This window comes from Monodelphis domestica, chromosome 1, assembly GCF_027887165.1.
Source record: "Monodelphis domestica isolate mMonDom1 chromosome 1, mMonDom1.pri, whole genome shotgun sequence".
NCBI classification, from domain to species: Eukaryota; Metazoa; Chordata; class Mammalia; order Didelphimorphia; family Didelphidae; genus Monodelphis; species Monodelphis domestica.
The window spans coordinates 410,321,835-410,336,911 of NC_077227.1; the positions used below are offsets into that span (position 1 = coordinate 410,321,835).

The 15,077-nt window shown below is 38.9% G+C and overlaps 1 pseudogene; it reads left to right on the forward strand.

Annotated features, from left to right (window-relative positions):
- The first annotated feature begins 12,097 nt into the window (after window positions 1–12,097).
- Window positions 12,098–13,647, forward strand: LOC100011379 (G1/S-specific cyclin-E2-like; annotated as a pseudogene).
- Window positions 13,648–15,077: the final 1,430 nt, after the last annotated feature.

Genomic DNA, 15,077 nt, shown 5'->3' on the forward strand with positions numbered 1-15,077 from the left:
TCCTAGTCTTGCTCTTTATACTTTCACTATTTTCTTCTACAGCAATGTTTTGTTTTTAATTGGTCCCCCTAATTCCCACCCTTATTTTGTTTCCCTTCCCCCCTTCTTATCCCCCTATTTTTTTCTTTACGGTCTTTTTGAACTCCCCCCCCCCCACTCATACTCCTTTGTATTGCTTCCCTCTCCACCAGTATCTTTGTGACCCTTCTACTTCTCTATAGGGTGCAAATCAATCCAATGCCCCAATAGATCTAATTGTTCTTCCCTCTTTGAGTCAATTTCAATGCACATAAGAATCAAGTATTTCCTGTCTCCAACCTCTTTACCCTTCCAGCGTATAGGTGTTCTTCCCTACTTCTTCATATAAATTTACCCCATTTTGTCTCTTTTCCCATTTCTCTTAGTATTAACCTCTTTTTTTTACCTCTAATTATATATATATACATACTGTAAGGGGTAAAATTAGGGTTTTTGACTGAAATATAAATTTAATTGGTCAGCAGGGATTAATTCAAATCCCAAATAAAATGCTCAAGTGTGATGATTAAAATAGTGGGAGTCATAAACTGTTACATATAAAAGAGTAGCTGGGTTAAATTGTGACCACAGAAAATATGGTTTTAAGACAGCGTCTTGTTTTAAATCAAATATAAGGTAGTCGCCAGGGAAAAATTCCCAAATATTAAATATACCCAAGTCAGCTGGGTTTTACAGAGATTTTAATTAATACAAATGAGGAATTAATGAAAGAGAGAGAGAGAGAGAGAAAGGAAATAATGAGAAAAAGGGCTAGACCAGCCTAGGCCAGCATGAGCCAGCCTAGGCTGAAAACCCTAAGAGAGAGATCAGTCAGTCTTTTATCCACTCACCACAAGATTTGTCCAAGCAATATTCTAGTGTTCAGAGAGACACCAGCTGCCTCCTCCAATTCAGCTTTTCCCAGCTGAATCTCCTGAGACCTCCTTTTTGACTTCCTTTTAAAGGGAATTTTCTCCTATGTCACCTCCCCTAAGTTCTCATATCTACCAATCACAGTAGACATTTTTCCAAAGGACAGACCATTCTTAATTCACACCTGAGTAGACTTTAACTTTCGATTAAGTTCACACCTGAAAAAACCTCTGAGTAAGTTCTCACCTCTTTGCTCCTTGTAAATTCACAAGTTGCCTGACGTTTATAGGTACTTAGCACCCTTTTGTATTAGATCTAAAAATAGGCACAGCTTAAGAACTTTTGCCTTACTATAAGTATGGGTTTAAGTAGTTTTCATTGTTCAGCAAGGAGTTTGTTCACTTAAAGCATGCTTAAGTAGGGGTGGAGTAGAGGTCTCACATTCCTGATCTGAGTTCCTTCATTGTTTAAAATGGGGAATGGTCTTAACCAAATCTTATGAAGTAGGGTCTGAGAATTTTTAAGATTCACACACGTCCCTTTGGAAATCTTATGGTGGCTTAATTAATATAGAGAGAAAGAATTAAGAAGAAGAGAGAGGGAAAAGGGTATAAGATTTCTCTGGCCTAGCCTGAGCCAAGGGGAATTCAGAGACCTTTAAGCCACGAGACCTCCTCCAAGATGAGGGGCCTCCTAGGAGGATGATGTTTTTAGGAGGTAAAGGGGAAAAAAAACGAATCAACCTAAACTCTGAGAGAGCTCAGGGAAGATGCCTCACCTGACCTACAATATATTTTTTAAAACCCTTACCTTCTGTCTAGGCCTGGCTCTCAATCCACTGAGCTACCAAGCTGCCCCCCTGACCTACGATATTAAGCATCTCCTAGGATTGTATAAAGGATGCTCACTGCCAAACCTGGACAATAGCTACAACCTTGCCAAAATGCCAAGACTCCAAGCACACTGCCACCAGCCACCTCCCCGCCACAAGAGCCAGAGCCACCTCTCCACAAACAGAGAGCCTAAGAGAAGTACCGCAAAATATATAGACCATTTTTTACATCACTTCCTGTGTCTCACATGTACTAATGGTAGCTTAAGCTTGACTTAAGACATCCCAGGGGTCTGTCAGTTGTTTCTGATTTGTCATTTGCTAGCACATGTCTGTCATAGGCCATCCTTCTCAACACTTAATCCTTAAGTAGGGGTGTAGACATTCCTATTTTGTTAGACTAAGCAGGATGAAAAAAATCTAAAATTCACAATACACACACACATATACACAAACACACACATATATATGTATATACATTTCATCCTATATAGTTTATCACTGTTCCTAAGTATAATTCTTCTAGCTACCCAAGTAATAATAACAATTTTTAAGAAATACCAATATCTTTTCTTATAGGAATACAAATAATTTTAACTCATTGGATTGAGAATTCAGGCTTTTTGGGGGGCATACCTTTTAAGTTGAGTCCAGCAAGAGGGTTCCCTAGCTCTGTCTTATTGTTAGATTTGGTTTTCTGTCCCCTTGAAGCACTGTGTTTGTTTTTTAAACCCTTACCTTCCATCTTGGAATCAATATTGTGGTAAGGACTATGCAATGGAGGTTATGTGACTTGCCCAGGGTTACACAGTTGGGAAGTGTCTGAAGCCAGATTTGTACCTAGGACCTCCCATCTCTAGGCCTGGCTCTCAATCTACTGAGCTACCCAGCTGCCACCTGAAGCACTAGGTTTTTGATTGATGTGGAAGGGTCTCCAGAGATCTGGACTTTTGCTGCTTTTAAGCTGCCATCTTGACTTCACCTTAAATATGAATTTTTAATAAATGAAATGTGTTGCCTTTGTTGGTGCTGAATTTATAGAATATTAGGATTGTTAAGGAGAATTCAGAGGTCATTTACTCTCCAAGAATTCTTTTTAGTACTGAAGCCAATTCACATTTTCCTTTTGAAGTTTTGGATTTAATAGTTTTGACTTTGTTGTCTTCTGGGTTTGTGTTTTGTCCTTCTCTGAGTCTTTAAAAGTGAAAATTGATGGTTGGATAATAATTTTATGAAATTATATGGTCACCAATACTCATTATATCTTGAGTCAGAAATTTATTTACAAAATAGAGAGGAAAAAATAAAGTAGAGAAATGTGAAAGTGATAGAAAAGTTATCCATCCTATCTTAATCCAAGCAGAGGTTAATTAGCTCTCAACCAGGAAGGTCGGTAGTGAATAATCATGCTGTCTCCTCCAAGATAGAAGGTAGTCTCTTCAGAAACTAGGAAAAGAGTCAGCCTTTCACTTACTCCACAAAGTAGTCCAGGAGTCAGAGTCCAAGATGAAGCTGAGCTCCAAGCCCATGATTCAAGCTCCAGTCTCCAGCTAAGCTCCCTCAAAGACTATCTCCAATCAGGAAACTATCTCCATAAGTCTGAACCAAGCCACAGGATCCATGGCTTTTTATGGTGATTTCTTGTCCCTTCCCCTCTTCACAGGGGCCAATCACAGTTTCCAAATTGTCTAGCACTGTCTAGGGGGCAGTGTTTGTAGGAACCAGTTCTCACCTTCTGGAGGGGTGAATACTTATCAAGTGGGTTTATAGATTCCTGGCTGATTGAGTTTCTGAGGGTATAAACTCTGATCATAGGATTTGAAAGTTTGGGACTGAGTTAAAAGGGTGGAGCTCTCTAATTAAGTGACTTGTAAGTTCTCCAAGTACCTTGATAGCTTCTCACCTAGTACTAAGTAGGGTGTTGAATCTTTTATTGATTCAATTCAAAAGTAGACAAAGGAGAGTTAATCCTGTCTTCACAATCTAAGTAGGGGCATTTAAGTTAGTGTTAACTCAAAATAGACAAAGGGCATAAAGGATTCCTTCTCACACCATAGTAATTTTCTATGGTCAGGCTCTTTTTTGTTGTTTGCTAATTTTCACAGCCTATTTATTGACCATTTTACTTTATGCTAAAGTGGGACTCTGCTCCTGAGGTGGAGGGTTTTTCATGCTGTTGTTTTCAGAGGTAATTCTATAGACCTATAAATTTTCAGTTCTTCTAAGGTGGTATGATCTAAGGTGTGGTTGATGTTATCCAGGCCTGTGCTATGGTCTATGAGAAATAACAAACACTCTTTACCAAAATCTCCCCCCCCCCCCCACTCTGACTGCAAGCTCTCATATGCTAGTGCTCCTTATTGCCCTGGGGCTATGACTTGGGCCTGAGACCTGAATCCCTGTATGAATAGTGCAGCAGAGTCCTGCACCTAGTGACAACAAAGTAATCCCTAGTAATCTCTTTCTCTCAAATTGTGTAGCCCCCTTACCTTCTTGGGGTAAGAGCTCTGGAAGTTGATACCACCAGTTCTGTCACCTTCAAGGACTGCTGCTGGCTTGCCAAGACCTAGTCTAATGATCTTACAATCTGGGTTGGATTGTTTTCCACTCTCACTCTGGTGTGACAGACCTTTCCTGCAGACCTTCTAAATCCTCATTGGTGAAGACACAGAACATCTGCAGAGCTGGCACTCAGGGAGCTACTACATTTCCCATCTTCCCAGCACTGGAGGACATTTTTTTCCCCATGATCCACCCCTCTCTCCAGTAGTCCAAAGCATGCACTCTGTACCTCAACTCTTTAATTCAGGAGCTCACAGATAGCTTGAATTTGCCTTCTAGGCACTCATACTTGTGAAAGGTTCACCAACACTGTTCTACATTACCTTGGGTTGGAAAATTGTTTCACCTTTTCTTTTTATTGTTTCTTAAACTACAGAATTTGTTTTGAAATGTTACTTTAAGTTGTTTGGAGGGGAATTTGGGAGAGCTCAGGTGAGACCCTGCCTTTATTCTCTCATTTTGGTTTATCCTTTTTTGGGGTTTGGGTCTTGAGTTACTATAATTACTTGTATGAAAAAAATCACTCTTTAGACTTCAGTTTCCTAAACTAGAATATGAAGATTATGGATGATCATTGTAAAGATTAAAATTAGGGAATATGGAGAGACTGAGGCAGGTAGAAATTAGTTTCTCTCTGCAAGGAGTATTATATTTTTTAGAGGTTTATTAAGGATTAAGGATTAAAGAAAATACAGAATAAGAAAAAACACATGCCTAGGCCAGAGGCCTAGGCCAGATAACCTCACATCACAGAAGAGATGCATCTGCTCCAAAATGGAAGTCCAAAAGAGGCCTCAAAAACCTTTGCCACCAGCTTAAATCCTTCCTTGATCTCAGCCCACCTCAGAGTTCCCATAAGATTACAAAGCATTTTGGGGAAGTGGAGCAAAGGCTTGTGGGGATTGTAGTCCTGTATTTGAGTCTATTTTTTACATCACTATGTTCTATTTCAGTTCTGATAGAATATTAGAGTTAAAAGTTAAGGACCCTAGAACACAGACTGTTAGAGTGAGGTAGGATATAAAAAATGATTCAATTCACTCCCTTTTTTCCACAGATAGGTAAACTGAGGCCCAGAGAAATTAAATGACTTTCTGAAGATCAGACAGTAAGTTAGTGACTAAATCAGGAATCCAAGTCACTTGTCTTAACTCCTAGCCTAGTTTTCTTTCAATAAAACTCAAATACATCCCTCTGTTTCATATGATCTAGTGTTACTAATTATTTACTGTGTGTAAGTCATATCTACCAGCAAGAATGTACATTATTTGAAGGTAAGGACCATGACATATATTTCTTTGTATTCTCCAAAGTATCTATCACAGATCTAATAATTGCTTAGTACAGTCTCATCGATAATTGGTTCCAGGTTATAGTTTTGGAATTCTCAGCTGACTAGAATAATTGGCCACACTGACTAAAATGATAATGAGAGCGACTAGAAGCTGTGGAAAGGAAACTAAAACAAATTCTGGACTTCCTGCCACTATGTTGGAACAAGCAACAGTGGGAATATTAGAGAGAGAAGAAATTGACAAGACTGACAGTTGGTGGGGGAAGGGGCATGTGAAACTTAAAACTTCTCAGACTCTACGTTAGAACATTAGGTTAAAGCTATTCCCCATTTTAAACAATGAAGGTACTTGGTCAGGAATGTATTGGGAACTTTACATTACTCCACCCATACTTAGGCACACCTTAGAGGAAGATAAAGTTGTAAAACTCCTTAGTGAACAATGAAAGTACTTATCCCATACTTATAGTGAGCCCTTAAGCTAGGTATATTTTTATATCTAATACAAAAGGGTACTAAGTACCTATGAAGGTCAAATTAATCACTAAAAGATCAGGCAACTTGCAAGGGGCAAAGAGGTGTGAACTTACTCAGAAGATTTAATCTACCCAGAGAAGGTGAGAACTAAAAACTAAGAATGGTCAGTGCTTTGGAAAATATCTACTGTGATTGGTAGATGTGAAAATTTAGGGGAGGTGACATAGGAGAAAATTCTCTTTAAAATGATGTCAGAGGCCTCTGGATTTAGTCAGATTAGAAAGCTGAATTGGAGTCTCTTGGTGGCTGAACTTAGTTGAGCTCAGGAGCTGAACTGGAGGGTCTCTCTGAACACTAGAGTTTTGCTTGGAAGGATCTTGTGGTGAGTGATTAAAGACTGACTTGGTTTCTTTCTTGGGGAGAAAGGCCTGGGCCATTGGCCTAGGCCCTGGCCTTTTCCTCTTATTTCCTCTTACTCTGCCTCTCCTTTTCCTTAATTCCTTCATTTGTATTAATTGAAAATCTCCATAAAACCCAGCTGACTTGGGTATTTCATATTTGGGAATTTTTCCCATGGCGACCACTTATTTTTTATTTAAATCCATATTTTCACGGTCAGAGTTTATGGCAACCACTCTTTTGTCTGTAACAGTTTATGGCTGACCACGAAGATTGTGATGAAAAACCCTCAAAATTTCTGTGAAATCTCTTTCCTTTCTCTCTTTATTACTTGCTCTGTCAGTCAGTCTTTTTAAACATTGCTAACTCAGCTTCCAAACACAGCTGCAAGAGTGGATGAGTAAAAAAATTTTGATTTCTCCTTAAATTAAATAGAACACAGCTGTTTTAAATCTTAGCAACAGGGCACTAAGGTCCTGGCTAGGAGAACTGTTTCTAAATCTCCTTCCTTTAGGGAACAACTGCCTAAATTAGGATTAAGGGAAACCTGGGGAAAGTTTTGGCCTTGTCCTGCTCCCCACTTGTTTACTTTAGAAATATGTGGATACAGCCAGTTCACAATGTACTTAACAATTGGCTATTCAGCTCCATGACCAACCTTGTAAAATTTGCATTCATTGCCTCTCTGAAATTTCTCATACCATGGGGCTTATGGCAAAGTATAATCGACACAGTACTCCCCCTTGGGATTTTCATTGTTATAGTTGTAATATTGTATTTCCTTACAAAACCCACTTCTCAGTCAAACCAACCAAGTGTCCCTTCTACTACTCAACAAAATGCAGAAATAAATACTCTACTTGAGCTTATAGAGGAAAGTCAGGGGGAGATCGTAGATTTTATGAGAAACATTAAAAGAAAGTTAAGAACATTATCAGAATCTGTCCCACCCTGCTCTGGACACTAACCCTCCTAACCAACCCACCCCTCCCCCTGTCCCCTCAGCCTCAGAAAACCATGCACCTAACCAACCCACCCCTCTCCCTGCCTCCTCAGCCTCAGAACCCTACTTCTAACCAACCCACTCCTCTCCCTGCCCATGCTTCCAATCCCACACCCTCCATTCTAATTTCACACCCCACCCATGCTTCCCACCCTACCACCTCCACCCTGAGTTCACACCCCATCCACACTGACCATCCTAATGCCTCACACCCTACTCATTCCTCCAACCTAACAGCTCTGTATCTTTCCCCCAGTTAATAACACTTCTTCCTTTGCCCCTCCTTCCCACCCTGCCCAATTCAATTCCCATATCCTTCCTACCTCTGATCTTTCTGGCACTATGGGACAACAAGAAACCCTCTCCCTCAGTGTGCCCAACTCTTATTTTTCTCATACCTACCCCATTGAGAATGGAGCAAGAAACCTAGAAACAGAAACAGGAGTACCAAATAATTCAGAGAGGTTATTTCTTTTAAGGGAAGTACCCACTTTTAATAAAAATGGAAACTTGGTATCTGTAAGACATCATACATTTTTTAGCCCTGAAGATTTAAATAAATTTAAGGAAGATCTTCCATCATTTGAGGAAGAACCAATATTAATTATAAAAAATTAGAGAACATATTCAGAACTTTTGACCCCACTTGGACGGATGTTGAAAATTTATTAGAGTTATTTTTAACAAAAAGGGAAAAAATAATATATTCTCTCTGGCTAATCAAAAACGAGGTAGAAAAGGACATTATTGGCCAACTGAAGATCCACATTGGAGATCATACAAAACTAAACCAGGCCAGAGAAGCATTGTTGACAGCCAGGAGGGATTTCTCTGATAGACCTGAAAAATGATCAAAATTTGAAAGAACCTGACAAGAAATTGATGAAATACCCTCCCAGTTTGTGGACAGACTTATTGATGTAGGAAATACATTTATGGACCTTGATTTATCCAGAGAAAGGGACATTAGGCAAATACATAGGCAATTCGTTGAGAATTGTTGTTCAGTGGTAAAAGACTACTTTAAAGCTAGTTGTCTTACTTGGGATTCTATGGACTTCGAAGAATTGAGGAGAGTAGCAACCTATGTTTATAAAGGCCATGTAAAAAGACCTGAGGAACACAATACATTAGTGGAAGACTTAAAGAAAGAAATTGAAATGCTAAAAAGACAATTGAAAAATAAGGGAGAGAACACAGCCCCTTTGAGGGAATTCACGGATAAATCAGTAACCTGCCACTTCTGTGAAAAGAAGGGCAACAAAATGATAGAATGTAGAACTTTTCTCAAGATTATCAGAAGGAATACACAGTTTAATAACAACTTTAGAAATAATAACTATAGAAATGATGATAATAATCATAGAAATCAGAATTTTAGAAATTATAATAATGATTATAGAAATAACTATAATGACTATAGAAATAAGAACTTTAGAAACCTAAATTATAGAAATAGGAATTGGGAAAATAATGACAGTGTTCCAAATGAAGAAAATGATAATACCCAACAAAAATATATAAGAAATGGTGCTTGTCCAAAAAATACTAGAGGTGCTAATGCCCCTCAGAGGGGTGCCCTTCAGGATGGTGCCCAAGGAATGTCCTAAACACAATGAAGGTGTCTGGGGTGGGGGGCTGGGGCACATGAATCAGAGGATACAACCTTTGATTTTCTGGACCCTGATGTCCTACTACCTGTTGTCCCTATCCACTGCCCTCCCCATACTAACGAACCCCATGTTACCTTAAAGGTGGGTAACACCTATTATGATTGTCTCTTAGACACTGGAACTACCAGGTCTCTATTAAAGAATGTACCTTATTTAAATTGTTATTCTGTTGACTCACAAAGTATAGTGGGAGTATCAGGAATACCCCAAAGAGTTAAAAAACTTCCTAGAATGGTGTCTATAGAACCCCATAGAGGTACAACATTCCTTCCTTTTGATGCCTGACCCCCCTTTAAATTTTCTGGGGAGGGACCTTCTATGCAAACTCAGAGCCACAATAACTTGCTCCCCAGATGGTTCCTTAACATTGGAAGTACCAGAGGAATCTTTAAATTTACTCCCTGTACTTCTCTCAGGGAGCCAGGAGGCAAAAGAGCCTCCCATTTTTGAAATACCTACGGATATACCAGAGTCTCTTTGGGCCACATCTTCTTCCAATGTAGGCTTACTTAAATCTGCTGTTCCTGTGCAGATAAAAACTAAATCTAGCCCACCTCCTTCCATTCCTCAGTATTTCCTCTCAAAAGAGGCAATTGAGGGTATTACACCAGTAATTAACTCATTAATTGATCAGGGAATAATAATCCCTTGTAAATCTGAATTCAACACACCCATCCTGCCAGTTAAAAAACCAAAAAGGGGGCCTGATGGCAAGCACCTCTATAGATTCTTACAATCTGAGGGTGGTCAATAACCACATTATAAAGAGACAATCCATAGTTTCCAACATAAATACTATTATTTCCTCTATTCCTAGCATAGCTACATACTTTACAGTAGTAGACTTGTGCTCAGCTTTCTTTTCAATACCTATACATGAGAACTCCAGGCATATTTTTGCTTTCACCTAGAAGGGCTCACATATACATGGAGTCGCCTGCCACAAGTCTATGTGGAAAGCCCGAGTTTATTTGTGCAAATTTTGAGCCAAGACACAGATAATATAACATTTAAAAGTAAATTAATCAAATATATAGATGATCTACTCTTGGCTTCAACAGATGCAGAAACATGTCAGGAAGATAGCAAACACCTTCTTTTGGAATTGCACAAAAGAGGAAATAAAATCTCAAAGGATAAAGTTCAGTGGTGTCTCCCTGAAGTAGAATATTTGGGATTCATCCTGACTGTGGGTGCTTGTTATATTTCTCCAAAACAAATTGAGACTATTCAAAATTTAAGCACTCCTACTACTGAGAAACAGCTGAGAGCAATTTTAGGAGCAACAGGGTTTTGCAGACAATGGATTCCTTGCTATGGGGAAATTACTAAACCCTTTATAGCACTAACAAAGGATTCTGTCCCTGAACCCCTCAAATTAGAGCCAGAACACTTGTCAGCTCTATCAGATCTAAAAAAAGGCTATCATGTCTGCCCCTGCTCTAGGCATCCCAGATTACAACAAGCCATTTACTTTGTATGTACATGAGCAAAGAGGAGTAGCTTCAGGTGTTTTAACTCAGACTTTTTAACTCAAACTCGGTTTTAACTCAGACTCAGGCCTTCTCAGCTCCCAATTGCTTATTATTCTGCCCAACTGGACCCAGTAGCAGCAGGAGCACCACCATGTCTTAGAGTAGTAGTTGCTACAGCCTTACTTGTGACAAAAACTGTTGATCTAGAATTGGGATGCCCATTAACAATTATGTGCCCACCTGAGGTAGAAGCATTGTTGCTAAGGCATAGAACACAGGCATTTTCATATCAGAGAATTACAAGGCATAAAATAACCTTGTTAAATAGTGAAAACATTACTTTGAAACATTGTATTTTTTCCCTTTTTTCTCATTTCTTCTACTAAAGGTACATATAATTAATATTATTTTTTGCAGTAATACAAGTTTAATACATATATATACTTGCTATAATGTCAATGCATACCCAAAAGCTTTAAACTATGGGAATCTGCCATTTATTGATAAAATGTTATGGAACTGTGATTAATGTTTGTATCTGATTCTAGAAAAAGGGATACAAAACAAGGAGCACAGACTTAATCTGAAAAGTGCCAAAAATAGCACACAGGAAATACTAATGTGAGACTCGAGGTTGCGACACTTGCCATATGTTAAGTCATAGGACTTCCTTGTATCTACATTCTTTGTGAAGTACTCATACAAGTACAAAATTTGACTATCATGCTGGCTCCCTATATCCCTGAGAATGACAAAAAAGTCAGACAAGGGAATGATGCTTCCCTATCAAAATAGAATTCTAATTCTTTTCCTTCATATATTACAACTTCCTATAGTCTTGGCTGCAAATGGCTAAATGACATATTACTGCATTCTGTCCTACAGACTTGTGGGATAGAAATTACTTTAAATTGGACCTATACAAGGACGTATTTTGAATTTTTTTCCTTGTGTTTTTCTATTCTTTTGATAATTGACTCATACACCCCCATAACTCAACATTACATCCTGAGCAGAACTGGATGTCTTTTTAACACCTACTTCAGGGGGGATTGTATTTTAATTTAAAATCCAAGATTTTTTATCTTTTGTTTGAGATTGTATTTTTATAAAAATCCAAGATTTTAATTTTGTTCGAGAAAGATCTTCAAGGAAGAAGTTTGCTAACTCCTAAATCCAAAAAATGAACTGTTGCAGAAAGATGCCAGAAAACCTACACTACATCTAGAAGATCAAGAATGAACTTTGGATATGGTTGATTGAACATTTATTGTAAATGTACACTTTTATGCCAAAAGGGACTGCCCCTAATTTTGCTTTCTGTCAATGCGCCTAGCAAAACATTGGTTTTGCTTTCTTTCTTTTCTATTCCTCCCTCACTACTGTAATTTCTTCTTAAAAAATTGAATGTTGTATACATCTGTAGTTAGAAGTGCATTTAGGACTACAAGATGATGATGTTAAATGAACAATGGGGAGACTAGTCTCCCAATGATCATCAGGGGGGATTGTGAATCTTAAAACTTCTCAGACTCTACCTCAGAACATTTGGTTAAGGCTATTCCCCATTTTAAAGAATGAAGGTACTTGACCAGGAATGTATTGGGAACTTTACATTATTCCACCCATACTTAGGCACACCTTAGGGGAAGATAAAGTTGTAAAACTCCTTAGTGAACAATGAAAGTACTTAACCGGGAGAGCAGATCTGCATCGGGGCTGATGGTGGAGCAGAACTTTTGAAGAATCTAAAGAAAAAAATGTCAAGACGAAGTAGCCGTTTTCAAGCTAAACAGCAGCCCCAAACTAGTCAAACAGATAGTCCTCAGGAAACTCAATTCCTTCAAGCCAAAAAAAGGAAAACGACTCAGGATGTAAAGAAAAGAAAAGAGGAGACTGGAGCCAAGAGGCAGCAATATGAAATTAGGAATTGTTGGCCACCTGTGTTATCTGGGGGTATCACTCCTTGCATTATTATTGAAATCCCACTCAAAGAAACTGTCACCAGTGACTTCTCCAGGTTTACTAACTACAGGTTTAAAAACCTTTTGATAAATCCTTCACCTCTACCTGACCTAAGGTATGTAAAGTGTACACACTTCACAGGGAAATATTTTATCTTTCTCAAGATTTTTTTGATAGATTTATGTTGACACAAAAAGATATAAACAAAAATATCCTTCAGCTTATTGGTATTACCTCATTATTCATTGCTGCAAAACTTGAGGAACTCTATGCTCCTAAATTACAAGAATTTGCTTATGTTACTGATGGTGCTTGCAGTGAAGATGATATCCTAGGGATGGAACTCATTATATTAAAGGTTTTAAAGTGGGAGCTGTGTCCAGTAATAGTTATTGCCTGGTTGACTGTCTTTCTCCAAGTCTATGCTCTAAAAGATGTTCCTAAAGTACTCCTACCTCAGTATTCCCAGGAAAAGTTTGTTCAAATAGCCCAGCTCCTGGATCTATGTATTCTCTCTACTGACTCATTAGAATTCCAATATAGAATATTGGCAGCGGCTGCTTTATGCCATTTTACCTCCATTGAAGTTAAGAAAGTGTCAGGTTTAGACTGGGAAAACATTTCAGAATGTATAGAATGGATGGTACCTTTTGCCAGAGTAGTGAACGGTGGGCCTCCAGTGAAACTGAAGATTTTTAAGATTTCTGTAGAAGATAGACATACTATCCAGACACACACAATTATTTGGCTATGCTGGAGGAAGTCAATTATGTGTCAGCTTTCACAAAGGTGGGACAATTGTCACCAGTGTGCAACGGAGGCATCATGACACCACCAAAGAGCACAGAAAAATCCCCAGGAAAACACTAAAGGCAAAGTTGAACTGAGCTTGCTGAGTGGATTTGTTCTAATTTGGCAGTATAATATTATATTCCTTTTGGAGTACTAAAAAAGCTAAAACAACTTTAGTAATAGTCTTAACCAATTCAGAAATTACACTGCCATGAACGAGTTAAAAGCCTCTACCCATTCAGAATTGGATAACCATAGTTCAGATCTTAGCTGTCAAACACACAAAAAAACCAAACAAACAAAAAACAGCTGAACTAGTTTACAAATATTAGTATTTCATTTCCAGTGTAAAAATAGACTCGAACTCTGGACTTCAATCCCCAGAAGCCCTTGCTCCACTTCCCCAGAATGCTTTGAATTCTCACGTGGGCCAAGATTGAGAAGGGATTTAAGCTGATTGTAAAGGCTTTTGTCACTCTTTTGGACTTCCGTTTTGGAGCAGACGTGGCTCTTCCATGATGTCAGATTATCTTGTCTAGGCCTCTTTGGCCTAGGCACATGTTTCTTATCCTGTATTTTCTTTAATCCTTAATCTTTAATAAACCTCATAAAAATATACTCCTTGCAGAGAGAAACTAATTTCTACCTGCCTCAGTCTCCCCTAAATTTTAATCTTTACAGTTTTGGCTTATCACTTCGGGAAAACAAAATACTTTCAATCTTCTGATTTCTTTTCTGATCTTTAGTTCAGCTTTTAATATCTAGTGCCTAAAAAAATTTTTTTAAGCCATCTTTCTCTGGTCAAGGTTTTTTTTTTTTTACCCTCGCAAAGCTGCAGCTCGTTCCAGCCATTAGATAGCTCACAGGCTCCGGACCTGTTGCGTTTGCCGCCCACTCCACCAGGCTCGGCCCGTCACTTCCTGCCTGCAGCCCCAATTGTCCTCACCTGGTACTCTGGCTCCCGGCCCTGCCCACCCTGGCGGCCCACTCGGGCTCTGGTTCCTTCTCCTGGCCTCTCACCTGGTACCCGATCTCCCGGCCCTGCCTGCCTGTTTCTGCGCCCCAGACCCACAAGCGTGACCCCAGCCGACTCATCACCCAGATCCTCGGAGCAGATCGACCAGCTGGTAACAAACAAACTGGGGTATTGAGCATGTGGGGGATCATAGCAGGGGAGAGAGAAGAAACAGACCTTTTCAAGCAGGAACTTAAAAGCATGGCTATTTTATAAGGATATCTTTTAATTGCATTGATCCTTTTATTGATTTCACCTGCATGTCAGGGAGAAGATTCAGCTAACTTTGGGGAGGCAAATGGGTGGTTTAGCAAACTGAGAGCCAGACCTACAGACATGTGGTCCTGGGTTAAAATCTGGCCTCAGATACTTCCCAGCTGTGGGGTCCTGAGCAGATCCCTTAACCCCCATTGCCTAACCCTTACTACTCTGCCTTCGGACAATAGACATTTAAATGGATAATTAATTAAAAGAAAAACAAAACCAAAAAAAACACACACCTAAGGAACTTTAACTACTGGAGGTTATGATTTTAAGGCATTTAAGACTCCAATGGTTTATAAAAAAACTGCTGTATTTCTATTGCATTTTTTGTTTAAGGTTTAACTTTGTGATTTTAAGTTCATATATTACTGGATTCAATATTATTCTGTTATACTGTTCATTTGATGTACTGTGTTTTAAAAAAATTCTGTTGTT